Genomic DNA, 16,876 nt, shown 5'->3' on the forward strand with positions numbered 1-16,876 from the left:
AGAGGCACTTTGGACACTAATTCCCCCACCTCTCCCCCCTCCATAGAGCCATCACCACCTTCAATCACTTCACCTGCAACACCCCCCTCCTCACCCCACACAAAAGAGGATTTCACACCACCTCCTCCCACCACAACTCTTCATAATTCATGAAGCAGATGTGAGGAAGCAGTTCAAGAGTCTGAATGCTCGAAAAGCTCCCGGCCCAGACGGTGTGTCTCCTGCCACCCTCAGACACTGTGCAAACGAGCTGGCCCCAGTGTTTTCTGGCATTTTCAACTCCTCACTGCAGGCATGTCATGTGCCTGCCTGCTTCAAGTCCTCTACCATAATCCCTGTCCCCAAAAAACCTAGGATCACTGGACTAAATGACTACAGACCCGTGGCTCTGACATCTGTGGTCATGAAATCATTTGAGCGCCTGGTTCTCTCCCATCTCAAGACCCTCACGGCCCCCCTCCTAGACCCCCTGCAGTTTGCATACAGAGCCAACAGGTCTGTAGATGACGCCATCGACATGGCCCTACACTTCATCCTGCAGCATCTGGACTCCCCAGGAACCTACGCCAGGATCCTGTTTGTGGACTTCAGCTCTGCCTTCAACACCATCCTTCCAGACCATCTCCGAGGCAAGCTTTCCCAGATGAATGTGCCTGATCCCATCTGCCGGTGGATCACTGACTTCCTGACGAACAGGAAGCAGCATGTGAGGCTGGGAAAGAATGTCTCGGACTCTCGGACCATCAGCACCGGCTCCCCTCAGGGCTGTGTTCTTTCTCCACTGCTCTTCTCCCTGTACACCAACTGCTGCACCTCCACCCACCAGTCTGTCAAGCTAATCAAGTTTGCAGATGACACCACCGTTATTGGGCTCATCTCGGACGGGGATGAGTCTGCCTACAGGAGGGAGGTTGAATGTCTGGTGTCTTGGTGCAGCCACAACAACCTGGTGCTGAATGCCCAGAAGACAGTGGAGATTATTGTGGACTTCAGGAAGCACACAGCCCCACTCCCCCCCATCATCCTGACTGACACCCCCATCACCTCTGTGGACTCATTCCGCTTCCTGGGTACCACCATCACCCAGGACCTGAAGTGGGAGCCCACCATCACCTCCGTCATCAAGAAAGCCCAGCAGAGGATGTACTTCCTGAGGCAGCTGAAGAAATTCAACCTGCCAACACGGACAATGATGCAATTCTACACTGCAATCATCGAGTCCATCCTCACCTCCTCCATCACCGTGTGGTACGCTGGAGCCACTATCAGGGACAAACAGAGACTGTAGCGTGTTGTGCGCTCTGCTGAGAAGGTGATTGGCTGCAGACTCCCATCTTTGCAGGACCTGTACACCTCCAGGACACTGCGGCGTGCAGCTCGGATCTCAGCTGACCCTTCTCACCCTGAACACAGTCTGTTTGATCTGCTCCCCTCAGGCAGGAGGCTCCGGTCCATTCGCACCAGAACCTCTCGCCATAAGAACAGTTTCTTCCCCTCTGCTGTTGGACACATGAACAATAACCACATGACTGTCCCCGCCACTAACACATGACCCTACGCTGTGTTCACTGCATCATTCCATGCTTGGCACTGATCACCACCTGCACTCATGTATATATCTTTCTACGTAGCACTTTTAATTCTTATTCTTACTTTTATTTTTTTTCATGTCTACTTAATCGCAATTATGACAGTATGTTTGCACTGAAGCACCGCAGCAATTTCCTAATGTTGTAAACCTGCTCAACATTTGGCAATAAAACCCTTTCTGATTCTGATTCTGAAATACATTTATAGTAGGTGATCATTAATCAGTATTATTGGCACTATTAAAGGGCCCCAAAAATCAAACTTTGCTTAGGGCACCACGGAGAGCCAACCCTTTTTACACTTCAACGATTGTACACAAAATACAATCATCCATCCTTCTATCTATTTTCTTCCGCTTATATAATTCAGCATCACAGGGAAGCTGGATCCCAGTTGTTTTTCACAGAGGGCCAAGCAGTGGAGGGAGCTGCCGACCTCCCACCAATACATGTAAAAGCTTTATTTTATACTGACTAGAGATGGACCGATCCGATATTACGTATCGGTCCGATACTGACCTAAATGACTGGATCGGATATCGGAGAAAAATAAAAAATGTAATCCGATCCATTAAATATCACGAAAGCACCTCACAAAACTTGCAACACACCGTAACTCACCTCAGAAGTTAGCACGTCGGAGCAGTATGCGTCACGTGATAGAGCGGCTGTGGCATGCGGGACCTGTCGGTGGTCTGGATAGCATTTGGAGCTTCGCTAGCAACCCGGCATTTCATCTCCGACAAAGCAAGTGTGTAAGTCCATCTCTGAATGTTTGTAAAGCATTCCCACATTAAGCTTAACGAGCGACTGCCTCTCGCTCTCCGGCTGCTACTTCAATCATGAAACTGCTTAAATGATCAGCTGATCGGCTTTTCTGTCGCGAGTCCGTGTCTCTTGTTTGTTTTTGGTCCACTTTGCGCCAGAAAGAGGAAACCAGCGGCTGAACAACAGCAGCACGGTTAAGCTTGATAAGCTGTTGTTAGAATTTATTTAATATTACTTTCTACACCAGGATCTTTTTCTACGTAGCTGACGGCTGGTAACTGTGCAGGGGCGGATCTAGCAAAGTTTAGCCAGGGGGGCCGATAGGGCATTAACAGGGAAAAGGGGGCACAAAGACAGACTTTTCTTTCTTATTCTCATTTAAAATGTCTAGCTTTTAATAAATAATTATCTGACACCCAAAGTTTTAATTTGATGTAAAATGAATAGAAGTCAATTACTGTATATAGTGACTATTAAGTCTAATATATACACCCTAGTAAGCTATAGTACTTTTTCCTTTGGGAAGGTACCATCTGTGCAGTCTGCAATTTTGTTGAAGAAAGATGTTGAATCTATTTAATATTTCTTGAAAAATAATTGATTTCTGTGCATTTTTTTCACGCTGCATCAAATTAAGGTTGATTACGTCGATTAAGCATCATGAGGTGGCGCGTGAGGGGTGGTTCCCTATTTTTTATTTATTTATTTTTGTTGTTGCTGGGAGTTGGAACCCTATTAGTTAGGTTGCTTAATATTTACGCTAAGTACTCTTTAAAATACCAGAATAGGAAGGATGGTGTAGGTCTAAGTTTATTAGATTGATCAGTATTGCTGAACTATGAAATATTTTTTTTTGTATACAGGTATAACAGAATAGCTTTAGTGTAGTTGTTGTTTTAAACTTGAGTATGAACTTGCAGACTTGCAAAATGCAGCAAGATATTTTAAAAAACAGTTTTGTTGATTAAAAAACACTATATCGGATTCATATCGGTATCGGCAGATATCCAAATTTATGATATCGGTATCGGACATAAAAAAGTGGTATCGTGCCATCTCTAATACTGACTCTGGTCATCTTTATCTATCATAAATATTTGCTTCACGATCTGAAACACGTAAGTGTGGCAAATATGGAAATAGCTAAGAAATCAGGATGGGGTAAATCGTTTCTCACTGCACTTCTGTTAGGCGACTGAATAAAAACACAAAGTCAGCAGCCTGGCTATGAATGTCTTTAATGTTTCCAAGATCAGAATCACATCAATCTTAAAAAGATTTACTGTTAAAAAGAACTACGCACCTTGGTTAGATAATGAACTTAAGGTTGCAATGTCAGAAAGGGATATAGCAAAAGCAAAAGCACATAAGTCTATCAGTCCACAAGAGTGGGCAAGATATTGCGAGTTAAGAAATCAAGTAACTAAATTGAATAGGCGCAAGAAGAAAGAATATTATCAACTTAAGCTCAAAGAGGTCAATAAGGACAGCAAAAAGGTGTGGAAAGTTTGAAATAATATAATGGGTAGAGATCTTGCTCCGGTGATGTCTCACATCCAGTGTTGGGACTAACGCGTTATTAAGTAACACGTTACAGTAACTACGTTATTATTGTGGTAACGAGCACGGTAACTAGTTATTATGCCAAAATCAGGAACGCGTTAGTCGCTATCGCGGAGCTTCCACAGATTCAGTAACATTAGCAAGTGGTGGACGCCAGCAGGTGGATGAAGGAAAAGGGACGCAGAAGGAAAAGAGACCCGAGGCGGCCGCTGGTCCAAGTGTGAACTGAACTTCAGGTAAGAAGTTATGACCTGCAGTCTATCTGGGTCAGATATGAACCAAGTTCAGGTGGAGTTTATTTTCGCTATTCTGACTTTTTCCGTACTGCGTGCTAGCTAACATGACGGAGTTTCTATACAGCTGGGTGGTGCTATGAAGTTAATGATGTTGAACTTTATTTTGTTCATAAGTTATTAGAGTTGTCAACCGTCCAGTCTGGTATTCAGAGAAAATATTACGCGTTTCTTATTGAGGTGAAAAGGATCAGTTTGTCCCGTAATTCAGCTACAATGAAAAAGGCACAAAGCTGGATTTATTCTGTGTCTTTGCTGCACAGCTGCCTCTTCTTCTTTCATTCTCTCCCCTCCCTCTCCTGTTTCTACTTCAATCATGAAAACTGATCAATGATCAGCTGATCGTCTTTTCTCTCTTGTTTGTTTATCGCCCACTTTGCGCCGAAAGAGGAAACCAGCGGATTGAATTGAATTGAATTGAATTGAATTGAATGAATGCTTTATTGGCCATATGCAGGTTGCCCCACAGAGGAATAGGACCCCCCCCCCCCCCCCGACTTACACACAACCTATGGGAGGACAGCATGAGAACAGGAAACAAAAAAAAAAAAACTCCTCTGCACAGAGAGCACATTAATGTCCACATCACAACATTAGAGCACATGACAAGCCACAGGGGATGGATAGGGGGGTGGGGGGTAATTCGAAGGAACACAGCAGTCGTCCTGCACCATGCTACCATTTCAGCGCGGCGCGCAGACCTGCCGTCTTCCCCCGCAGGAACAAGCATCGAAGGTGTTTGGAAGGGAGGGGGATGAGTGCGTGCTTATCAGTGTAAGTGTATGTGTGTGCGTGTCCAGAGTTCAGCGGAGACAGTGTCCTTTGGCCTATCAGGCTAAGTAAACAGTCCTCCAGCCGATCCAGGTGTCCTTCATGGGATGGGAAGAATAGTCATCACACAGTCGTTATCAGGGAGTTGTTTTGGTGGGCTCCAGCCTTGGGCCTGAGCAGCTGGCGCCATGGTGTCCAAATGTAGAATATTGTTGATTTCTCCTTTATGCGAGCAGCGAATTTAGCACTCTGACACTGGGGCCTCGATTTCTCGTTGGAGGGCCGCGAGCCTCCCCATGATGGTATCAAGCTTCTGTTCCGTGGTGTTGTCATTCTTTTGGTTCTGAGACCTCACAGCTGCAGTGATCCGTTCTGCGATGTTATCCAACTTTCGCTCAAGGGTGTTATTGTGAGCAGGCCCCTCTCTGATGTATCCCATCATACACTCAGTGGTGTTAGTTTGAGTCTTCACGGCAGCTGTAAGCGTCTCCAAGGTGTTAACCATGCTGCGTTCGGTGTGGGAGGCCGCGCCTCGTCCCATTGCTTCAATTCCAGCGGTCAGCTTAGGGGGGGTTTGAACAGCTGGTTCCGCTCTCTTATTTCTCCGATAAGTCAGGGCCAAGCCAGCTCCGATCAGCAAGAACCCTGTTATCATGGTTCCGAATAGGTAAATATCCTCAGCGTCCTCGATAGACAGTCCCGCCAGGCACAAGATCCTCCAGGTCTGCCACCCATCCATCGTGTATCCGGCAGGGAAAGTCCCTCCAGGGCACTCGGGCTCTCCCGAGCCCAGACTTCTCGTTGAGAAGAGGGTGTCAATAGCATTCAGAGACCAGTTGATCAAATCCATAATTCTCTGTTAGGTTTTAGAGAACAACAGTGGGAGACTGTTCGAGGGAAAATAGTGCACACGAGACAAGACAGGACACAAGAGGCTAAGCAGGGAAGATAAGGGGAAGGAGGAGAGGAGAAAAGTGCGACCGCCTTCACCGAGAGCCAAGAAGAGAAAAGTAACTTTGGTTTTACTCAGAATTCGCTAAACAACAGCAGCACGTTTAAGCTTGATCAGCTGTTGTTAGAATTTATTTAATATTAATTTCTAGTATCAGCTGATGTTTGCTGGAGCCACAGCTGTAAAGCTGCTGGTCATGATATGGTTTGGTTATCTGGTCAGAGGGAAACATGAAGATGAAACCAGGAGATGTCCTTACTGAATCATCAGAGCTGAACAGGTGATGGAGAAACAGGTTTACCTTTTAGGTGACATGAATGAGTTGAAGGGAAGTTATGAACTGTTTCTGAGAGACAAATAACACCAGGATCCTTTTCTAAGCAGCTGACAGCTGGTAACTGTGCAGGGGCGGGTCTAGCAAAGTGTTGCCAGGGGGGCAGGGAGGGCATTAACAGGGAGAGGGGGGCACAAAGAAATACTTTTCTTTCTTATTCTCATTTAAAATGTCTAGCTTTTAAAAAATAATTATCTGAATCTTACAACAAACGATTGATAGATTGATGCATATATACCATCAAAACAGTGTACATCACTGTCACAACAGTGTTTATTTTCATTCAAAGGCTTTATGATTTTTCCTATAATGATGGGCCGTTCTCTAGTCAAAATGCCCGGGCCAATTTTCTGTCCCAGTCCAGCCCTGTATGCAGCTCATGTGCAGTCTGGTGTTACCAACATCTTCCTATTCAGAAGGCAGAGCTTCGAAGTTCTGAGTACAATCAAAAGCGCCACGACTGCAGTTTTTGTGTTGGATGTAAAAGGCGCACATGACGCTGTGACGTAGGCTAGAATCATGGCAGCAGTCAATGACGGTCCAGGCGTGGGATTTCTCTCGTGGAAATATGCACATTATCTTTTCCTTTCTATTGGTAGGTGGCACAGTGCACTTGTGGCAAGTAAGCAAGCTAGAAGACTGGCAAAGTTATGGAAGAAACACATTAACAAGAGAATTCTGAGTAAAACCAAAGTTACTTTCCCACGTATCGGTATCGGTCCGATACTGACCTAAATTACTGGATCGGATATCGGAGAAAAATTAAAAATGTAATCCGATCCATTAAATATCACGAAAGCACCTCACAAAACTTGCAACACGCCGTAACTCACCTCAGGAAGTTAGCAGTCGGAGCAGTATGCGTCACGTGATAGAGCGGCTGTGGCATGCAGGACCTGTCGGTGGTCTGGATAGCATTTGGAGCTTCGCTAGCAACCTGGCATTTCATCTCCGACAAAGTTATCCCCGAGAGAAGTAAAGCAAGTGTGTAAGTCCATCTCTGAATGTTTGTAAAGCATTCCCACGTTAAGCTTAACGAGCGACTGCCTCTCGCTCTCCGGCTGCTACTTCAAACGTGAAACTGCTTAAATGATCAGCTGATCGGCTTTTCTGTCGTGAGTCCGTCTCTCTGGTTTGTTTTTGGTCCACTTTGCGCCAGAAAGAGGAAACCAGCGGCTGAACAACCGCAGCACGTTTAAGCTTGATAAGCTGTTGTTAGAATTTATTTAAATATTACTTTCTACACCAGGATCTTTTTCTACGTAGCTGACGGCTGGTAACTGTGCAGGGGCGGATCTAAGACTCTCAAACTTTGTAATCTCAAAGTTTAGCCAGGGGGGCCGATAGGGCATTAACTGGGAAAAGGGGGCACAAAGACATACTTTTCTTTCTTATTCTCATTTAAAATGTCAAGCTTTTAATAAATAATTATCTGACACCCAAAGTTTTAATTTGATGTAAAATGAATAGAAGTCAATTACTGTATATAGTGACTATTAAGTCTAATATATATACCCTAGTAAGCTATAGTACTTTTTCCTTTGGGAAGGTACCATCTGTGCAGTCTGCAATTTTGTTGAAGAAAGATGTTGAATCTATTTAATATTTCTTGAAAAATAATTGATTTCTGTGCATTTTTTTCACACTGCATCAAATTAAGGTTGATTACGTCGATTAAGCATCATGAGGTGGAGTGTGAGGGGTGGTTCCCTATTTTTTATTTATTTATTTTTGTTGTTGCTGGGAGTTGGAACCCTATTAGTTAGGTTGCTTAATATTTACGCTAAGTACTCTTTAAAATACCAGAATAGGGAGGATGGTGTAGGTCTAAGTTTATTAGATTGATCAGTATTGCTGAACTATGAAATATTTTTTTTGTATACAGGTATAACAGAATAGCTTTAGTGTAGTTGTTGTTTTAAACTTGAGTATGAACTTGCAGACTTGCAAAATGCAGCAAGATATTTTAAAAAACAGTTTTGTTGATTAAAAAACACTATATCGGATTCATATCGGTATCGGCAGATATCCAAATTTATTATATCGGTATCGGTATCGGACATAAAAAAGTGGTATCGTGCCATCTCTAGTACAAATATCTAGATAATGGGAATTTGGCCGGGGTGGTATTTTTGGATTTCAGTGCTGCATTTGATTTGATAAATCATGATCTTTTGATAGATAAACTAAAATGTTATGGATTTTCACCAGCTGCTTTGTGCTGGATGGAAAGTTATCTGTCTGGAAGAAGGCAAAAGGTTTATTATAATGGTTATTTCTCGGAGGGCTGTGAAATGAACTGTGGTCCCCCAGGCAGCTGCCTCGGTCCACTTCTCTACTCAGTATTTACAAATGATTTGCCGTATGTCCTCGATAAATCTCATCTTGTAATGTATGCTGACGATTCCACCATGTTTTATTCAGCCAGTAGCCACTCTGAATTGACAAGCGTGTTACAACTAGATTTGCTGAATGTGTTTGATTGGATAAGTAAAAACAACATGATTTTAAACGTGTTTAAATCCAAATCCATGTTAATAGGAAGTAGAGTACGCTTAGTCAACAGCCCACAACTAAACCTTTCCATAGCTGGATCGGTATTAGAACAGGTCACCCAGATTAAATTACTTGGTGTTACCATAAACCACCACCTTTCATGGTCTCAGCACATCAACTCTGTTATTAAGAAAATGGGACAGGGCATAGCTATAGCTAGGAAATGCTCTTTTTACATCACTTCTTCAATTATGAAAGATGTCATTAATGCACTAGTATTATCTCATCTAGAGTACTGCTCAATCATTTGGTCAGCAGCTAATAAGACAGATCTGAACAGACTTCAGTTAGTCCAAAATAGGGCGGCCAGATTAGTGTTAAGGTGTTCATACTATACAAGTATTGATAAAATGCACGATAAACTTTCTTGGCTTTCTGTACAAGCTAAATTATACTATGGCTTACTTGTATTTTTAAAGAAAGCAATACTGGTAAACACACCACACTTTTTTTATGCTCAGTTGCAGTATCCAGATGAAATACATAATCATGCTATACGATTCTCAACTAACCACAATTTAGTAATTCCTCGTGTTAACAGTCGCCTCAAGGCGCTTTATATTGTACAGTTTAATTTCCAAAACTTCCATATGATCTTCAGTTTGCAGCTGGACTATCACATAGCAGCTGGAGCAGTCTCAAATGGAGGCCAGTCCACTGCTGCCACCTGTGGCCAAGTGCCATAGCCTACTACTAGATGAACTTGTGACACACATCTGCAGCAGAGGCTGAGTGGCTGCTCTTACACCTGGTGCATCCAAATCGACCCACAAACACGCTGAAAGATGCAATGCCATCAATGTGGATTGTCAGGACTGAGAGACCTCTTCCCTCTGACCCCTCCCCAAACCCTCAAACCCTCCTACCCACCTCGACATACAAACTCTGTGTGGCTTCACATGTTCTGTTGATGTTTACATGATCGAAATAACTTGAACACAAACAAACAAAGAGGAAGACCGCACCGGAAGGAAACAACTACAAGTCCCAGCATCCTCTGTGTTTAGGGAGGCGCAGTGAAAGTGAAAGTATTGAGCCTCCGTTCAGAACAGCAGCAGGAGGAGGAAGGTAGAGCTGAGGCGGGTGAGTGTTAACATGAATATGTTTCTTCTTATGACATAAAATAATTCCACGCTGTTCATGTCTGTGGGTGAAATGTGAGGCCGGTCGGCTCCTCTGAGCGCTGGTTTCTTGTAAGTAGAGAGGAAGTGAGTTTAGCTGAGCCTCCGTTTAGTGTGAGAGAGCAGGAGGAGAGTGAGAGCTGTGCTGAGGCAGGGTGAGTGTTAACACCGCTCTGACATTACTGTGTCTCTGTGGCGGGAACAACAGGCTCCGTCAGTGGAGGCAAAAATAATCAGACTTTGGTTTTTCAAAGGAAACAACTTTATGTCGGAAGTTCCCGCACGCTCATTGGATAACGATGTGTCAATCTCGAGCTATTAGCCAATGAGCGTGCGGATTCACAGAAAGCCCCGCCTTCATCACGGGACTTTAAAAACTACAATGGCGACAGAAATTCCGTGAGTGGCAAGGGTGTAGATTTGGTTGTGGCATTGGTGGTGACGGATGATTCAACCATCGACCCCCGCCCCGTTTTCTTATTTTTTCCTTTTTGTTTTTGCTTCTTGATAAAAAGAGGAGAAATATACTTGCCTACATGTGCTATTCTACATGCTTTTAAACCGTTTAAAATTACAATTCATAGTTTTATATGTGAATAATGTTAAATTACTATTAAACAAATGAGTGACTAAGTATTTCAGGCTTTAGTTTACTTCAGCCATATTCCATATAAATCAGGTATCATACAAAAGTAAAAATAGCTTCAAATACAGTCATGACAATAAAAGAATATGACTTTAAGGACTTAACAACATTACTTCAGTTATAGTACACCAACATCTCTGATACATTAGCACTAAGGGAACACTGAATGATCTGGTGGGTTTTGTCCATAAAACTACTCATCTAAGATTACCACAAAGTAAATGATCTCTCAGCAACATTATGCAACATTTTAGTTACTACTGCCCTCTATCAGATCAGTGAGCTGGGATGTTTAATTCTAAACATGAACTACTGTTACAGCAACAGATATGGACTACATGCCCACACAACAAACACATGCCTGCTCCTCTCGTTAGCTGAAATGAACTGCTGGCATATTTGTTTTACATCTATTCTGTCCAGTCTCTCCTGGTGGACATGGAATCACATTATTCGTGGTTACATACAATTTTAGACTGATGTGGACCAAGCCTAGCACCTACTTGCCAACCTTGAGACCTCAGAATTAGGGAGACCTTTCAAAGGGGCTGGGGGGGGGATACATGTACATATATATACAAAAAACCTGACACTTACAGTGTTTATTTATCGGATAAAATAAGTTAAATGTCACTGTTATTATTGTCCAGCCGGAAACAGGCCGGGGGTGTCCAACTTCAGAGGCTGCGTCCACCTGAGCACGCGGCCTTAGTAGTCTAAGTCCTCCGAAAGCCGGGTAGACCGGAAATGAGCGACTGTGAAATTGGACGGTCTAGCCTTCAGAATTATGTCACCCGCCGTCTGTTCCTTGCTGTCTAAAATATAACCGGACGCTGGCGTAGATGACCGCGGTAAAGTGAGCCGTCATTTGTGAGCCGCAGTCAAGCCAGCCGCCTCCTATCCGCCGCATAAATTTCCTTGCGCTTTTACACCAGTCTTTACGGTAGCACCTTTTCGCTTTATATAAAAATTCATTAAAAATCATCCTGAGTAGTTGAGGTCCAACTTTCAACACATCCCTACTCTGGGACACCTACTGTACCTGTGTGCCAAGTTTCAGCCAGATTTACTGTAGAATTCCTCAGAAATTAAAGTACATTTATATACAATTCAATACAGTCAATACAACAGAATTATGTCAATTTTCAGAAATTCATGAAAAATCATCCTGAGTAGTTGATGTCCAACTTTCAACACATCCCTCCTCTGGGACACCTACTGTACCTGTGTGCCAAGTTTCAGCCAGTTTTACTGTAGAATTCCTCAGATATTAAAGCAAACTTATAACTTCTATCTGTGTCACTGCACCCGTTTTATCTCCCTCGTGAGTTTCCACAACTTTTTATAACCGTAGTTTACATTCACCCGAAGGCTCACCCCGCCTCCACTTGCAGCATCATTTCAGACGTAGTGCAGAAGCTGCAGGCGCTTTCTCCTAATGCACCAAACTTTATAATGGGGGACTTTAACCATGTCTCCCTTAAATCAACTTTGGGCAATCTGTATCAATATGTATCCTGTCCTACCAGACGGGATAAAATGTTGGACCTCTGTTACGGATGCTTATAAATCCCTCCCGCTTCCTCCTCTGGGATCTTCTGACCATAACTGTGTGCATCTTCTGCCCATCTATAAAACTGTCTTAAAACGAGAGAAGACAAAGACTAAGGATGTTGACATATGGTCAGAAGAATCTGTGCTTACCTTGCAGGAATGTTTTAAGTGTACAGATTGGGAAGTTTTTATTCAGTCTTGTGGAGATGATCTCAACGCTTTGGTGGATGTTACTAGCTCTTATGCAGTATTTTGTAAAGACATGATTATACCCCGTAAGCGCGTTAAAATTTACGCTAACAAAAAGCCATGGGTCACTAAAAGTGTCAAATCCTGTTTAAGGAAAAAGAGACAGGCCTTTAAAGAGGGGCTGTTACCGATTTTCAGACAGCCACCAAGGAAATGAAAATCGAGATCTTGAAAGCAAAATAGAGCTACAAAAACCTTCTTGAAAGCAAATTTGCTGCAAAAATTTTTAGGTCTGCCTGGACTTGTATGAAAACCATAGCAGGGTTTCAAAATCCCCAGAGCAGCAGTCAGGTCATTTTAGATGGTTTTAATTCAGACAGAGATTTTGCAAATGCTTTAAACATGTTTTATGCTCGTTTTAGTTCTTCTGATTTTAGCGAGGATATTTTGGAACTGAAACAGAAACTGAGAGATACTCAGCACTTTATTATTGAACTCAGCGATGTTAAAAAGGCCTTTCATACAGTCAATGTGAACAAGAGCCAGGGTCCTGATAATATTAGTGGCCGCCTAATTAAATCTTGTGCTGATGAACTCAGTCCTATATTTGAGGTTATTTTTAACAAATCCTTGCAAACACAACATGTGCCCTCTCTTTGGAAAGAAGCAGTCGTGGTTCCTGTCCCTAAATCTAGTCGTCCAAAAATTCTTAACGACTTCAGGCCTGTTGCCCTCACTTCAGTTGTAATGAAAGTCTTTGAAAAAATCATCAGAAATGTGATTATGAAAGAGACTGAAGGTCAGCTGGATCTAATGCAGTTTGCATATCGGCCCAACAGAGGAGTGGAGGATGCACTTTTGACTTTACTAAATCTAACTCTTAAACATGTAGAGGGTAAAGGGACTTTTGCAAGACTTCTTTTCATTTATTTTTCTTCGGCTTTTAATACAATACAGCCCCATATTTTAATTAAAAGACTTTTAGAACAGTTTGAAATCAGGAAAAACCTGCTGGGCTGGATTTTAGATTTTCTAACTGACAGGTCACAAAGAGTGAGAATAAATGGGGTTCTGTCTGACCCAGTGTTCTCCTCCACAGGTTCTCCTCAAGGGTGCGTGCTATCGCCCTTATTATTCACTCTCTATACAAATATGTGTCAGGGCAGACATGAAAACAGGGTCATTATTAAATATGCAGATGACTCTGTTATTGTCAGCTTACTGAAAGAGGGTGAAATTAACCACGGTCCAGTCATTGATGACTTTGTTCAGTGGTGTGAGGAGTCTTATCTCCAGCTGAACATATCTAAAACAAAAGACATGGTTGTTGATTTTAGGAAACAACAAAATGGGCACGGAGTCACTTTAATTAAAGGTCAGAAAATAGAGCAAGTACAATCATATAAATATCTTGGGACCATAATCAATGAAAAACTGAACTTTGATTGATCAAAATTGCAAATCAGTTTGTAAAAAGGGTCACCAGCACCTTTATTGCCTTAGGAAACTTGTTCATTTCCACATTGGCCAAAACATTTTAACTTTGTTTTATTGTTCTTTTATCTGTTTTATCCTTTTGTTTGGTGGCATGGTTTGGTCAGACCTCTGTCACAGAGAAAAACTCTCTAAATCAGATAGTGAGATGGTCCAGTCGTCTGATAGGTGAGCCACAGTCTTGTTTAGCCTCCCTGTACTCTAAGCAGGTACAGAGGATGGCTTTATCAATCCTTAAAAATGGTTCCCATCCTCTAAGGGGTGAATTTCAGCTTCTTCCCTCAGGACGGAGGTTTCTATTTCCGAGATGCAGGACAAAGCGTTATAAAAACAGCTTTGTCCCCGTTGCTGTCACTGAATTAAATAAGAACTGTTTTTGATTCGAAATATTAAAGTATGTGTCACAGTGAGTTTTATATATTTACTAGGTATGTGTGTTTTTAAAGGGATGTCGAATGCTGTCATTTTTCTGTAAAGCAAATTTACCTTGCCTTTAGGTATAAATAAAGTTACCTTACCTCAACGCAATCAGCCAATACACTACAATTATGTCAATTTTCAGAAATTCATGAAAAATCATCCTGAGTAGTTGAGGTCCAACTTTCAACACATCCCTCCTCTGGGACACCTACTGTACCTGTGTGCCAAGTTTCAGCCAGTTTTACTGTAGAATTCCTCAGAAATTAAAGCAAACTTATATTCAATTCAATACAGTCAATACAATAGAATTATGTCAATTTTAAAAATTCATGAAAAATCATCCTGAGTAGTTGAGGTCCAACTTTCAACAGATTCTTCCTCTGGGACACCTACTGTACATGTGTGCCAAGTTTCAGCCAGATTTACTGTGGAATTCCTCAGAAATTAAAGGGTACTTGTATACAATGCAATACAGCCAATACACTACAATTATGTCAATTTTCAAAAATTAATTAAAAATCATCCTGAGTAGTTGATGTCCAACTTTCAACACATCCCTACTCTGGGACACCTACTGTACCTGTGTGCCAAGTTTCAGCCAGATTTACTGTAGAATTCCTCAGAAATTAAAGGACATTGATATACAATTCAATACAGTCAATACAACAGAATTATGTCAATTTTCAGAAATTCATGAAAAATCATCCTGAGTAGTTGAGGTCCAACTTTCAACACATCCCTCCTCTGGGACACCTACTGTACATGTGTGCCAAGTTTCAGCCAGTTTTACTGTAGAATTCCTCAGAAATTAAAGGAAACTTATATACAATTCAATACAGTCAATACAATAGAATTATGTCAATTTTCAAAAATTCATTAAAAATCATCCTGAGTAGTTGAGGTCCAACAACAACATAGACATCAATATTTGCTCACAAACTCTACTTCATTGATAAGATGAATCCACTACAAATAGTCTTCTGAAACAATATTTCAATTTTTTTCAATTTTTAAAAATATTTTCTTAAAGATTACCGCAAGGTTTATAATGGAATATGTTTTACTTACTATACAGCGGGTGAGATGATTTAATTTAAAAGCAGACTAAAAAGCAGGACATAAGAGGACAACAAAACTGTGATGAATTAAAAGAGAGCCCTTTATTGTGGCTGATGGAAGAAACTTGAACATACAACAAGGCAAAAGCAATTTGTTACAATAACTGTAATTAATCCTGAAATGGGCGAGAGTAAAATACGACTGTTATTAATATTACTGTGACTATGTCAACACTACTACAGACCTGAACATGATGGCGACCAGCAGTATGAGATAAAATATGAAGGGGTACACCCAAGACTTGAGCATGAGAAAGGAAAACAGACTCTTAAAACAGGAAACATGACGAATGTATACCTCACATTAACAAACAAGGGCAATTGGAATGAATTGTAATGGTAGGTGACACGAAACGATCTATTTAAACAAAGCAGTAAAGAAAGAGCAACTATGAGGTGTCTGGGAGAATTAGAAGAACATAACAAAGTATCGCCAAATAAAAAATACTAACTAATAAAAGCAAAAACAAGAATTACATACATTGATCAATAGTAATCTTAATCAACAAATACCAAAACTAATGCAAAAAGGGTTGTGTCACAAACCCAAACTGCGAGAATCACATTATTTTCTAAACTTAGTGTAATTTTTTACAAAAGCTATTAACATGAAAAAGAATGCAATACAAAATCTAAACGAACAAGCTCTATTTACATTTCGGAAATACATAACCTACATATGTACACATACAAAATGTATAAAAACAATTTACATCTGTTCCTTAGTTTCTATCAATACAAATAATAATTTACATGACATTATTCAACCTTATATACATTTTATAAAATAAATACAAGTATTTATTTTTCACAGAGAGCGCACTCCCATTCTGCAGCCTCTGCCTTCTGAAACAGCTCAGTGTTCATCTGCAGGCACTGTGTGTGAAACCACCTGATACAGCTGTCACACTGGATCTGTGAATTTTCAACAAACCAAAAATAAAAAAAAATATTTAATCACATGATTTAACATTAATATCTTTATTAATCTGCCATTAGTATGTATTGCATATTTTTTCATTATCAACTATTCTAAATAACTGACACACAAACCAAAAAAAAAATTTACATGCAAGTTAAGGCTATATTTCCCCTCTTCCTCAAAACAAAAAAACCAAATAACAAAAGCAACTATACACAATAGATTTTGTTAAATAATATCCCCAATTACAAATCCGTCTTACCCATTTGGTGATTGAAGGCCCTGGAAAAGGTGGTTTTGGAGTTGAACACATGGCGCAATTGTTTTCTGCCTCGAACACTAGTACAAACATAGTAAAACTTGTGATTGACAATGAATATTTAAATCAAGTCATTTCTTTGTGCTGTAACACTTCACAAACCTGAGGCTCCCAGTATATTTAAAGCAATAGCTTCACGCTGCTGTGCCATTGCTTTAATTGTTGTTTTAAATGTCATTTCTGGTATGTTGGGAAATGACTCCATGAATGCCTTTGCCATCTATGTAAATAGCAAAATATTAAAAAATTATTTAGTCATATTCCTTT

General features: G+C 41.2%; 1 protein-coding gene across 1 annotated transcript in view; it reads left to right on the plus strand.

Moving 5' to 3' along the window:
* LOC146676553 (protein NLRC3-like) overlaps positions 1 to 16,876 on the plus strand; it is a 464,157-nt gene that overhangs the window by 389,525 nt on the left and 57,756 nt on the right. The window lies entirely within an intron of this gene.

This window comes from Rhamphochromis longiceps, linkage group LG3, assembly GCF_057381845.1.
Source record: "Rhamphochromis longiceps isolate RC_006_pf linkage group LG3, R_longiceps_female_GT1.1, whole genome shotgun sequence".
In the NCBI taxonomy this organism is placed as follows: Eukaryota; Metazoa; Chordata; class Actinopteri; order Cichliformes; family Cichlidae; genus Rhamphochromis; species Rhamphochromis longiceps.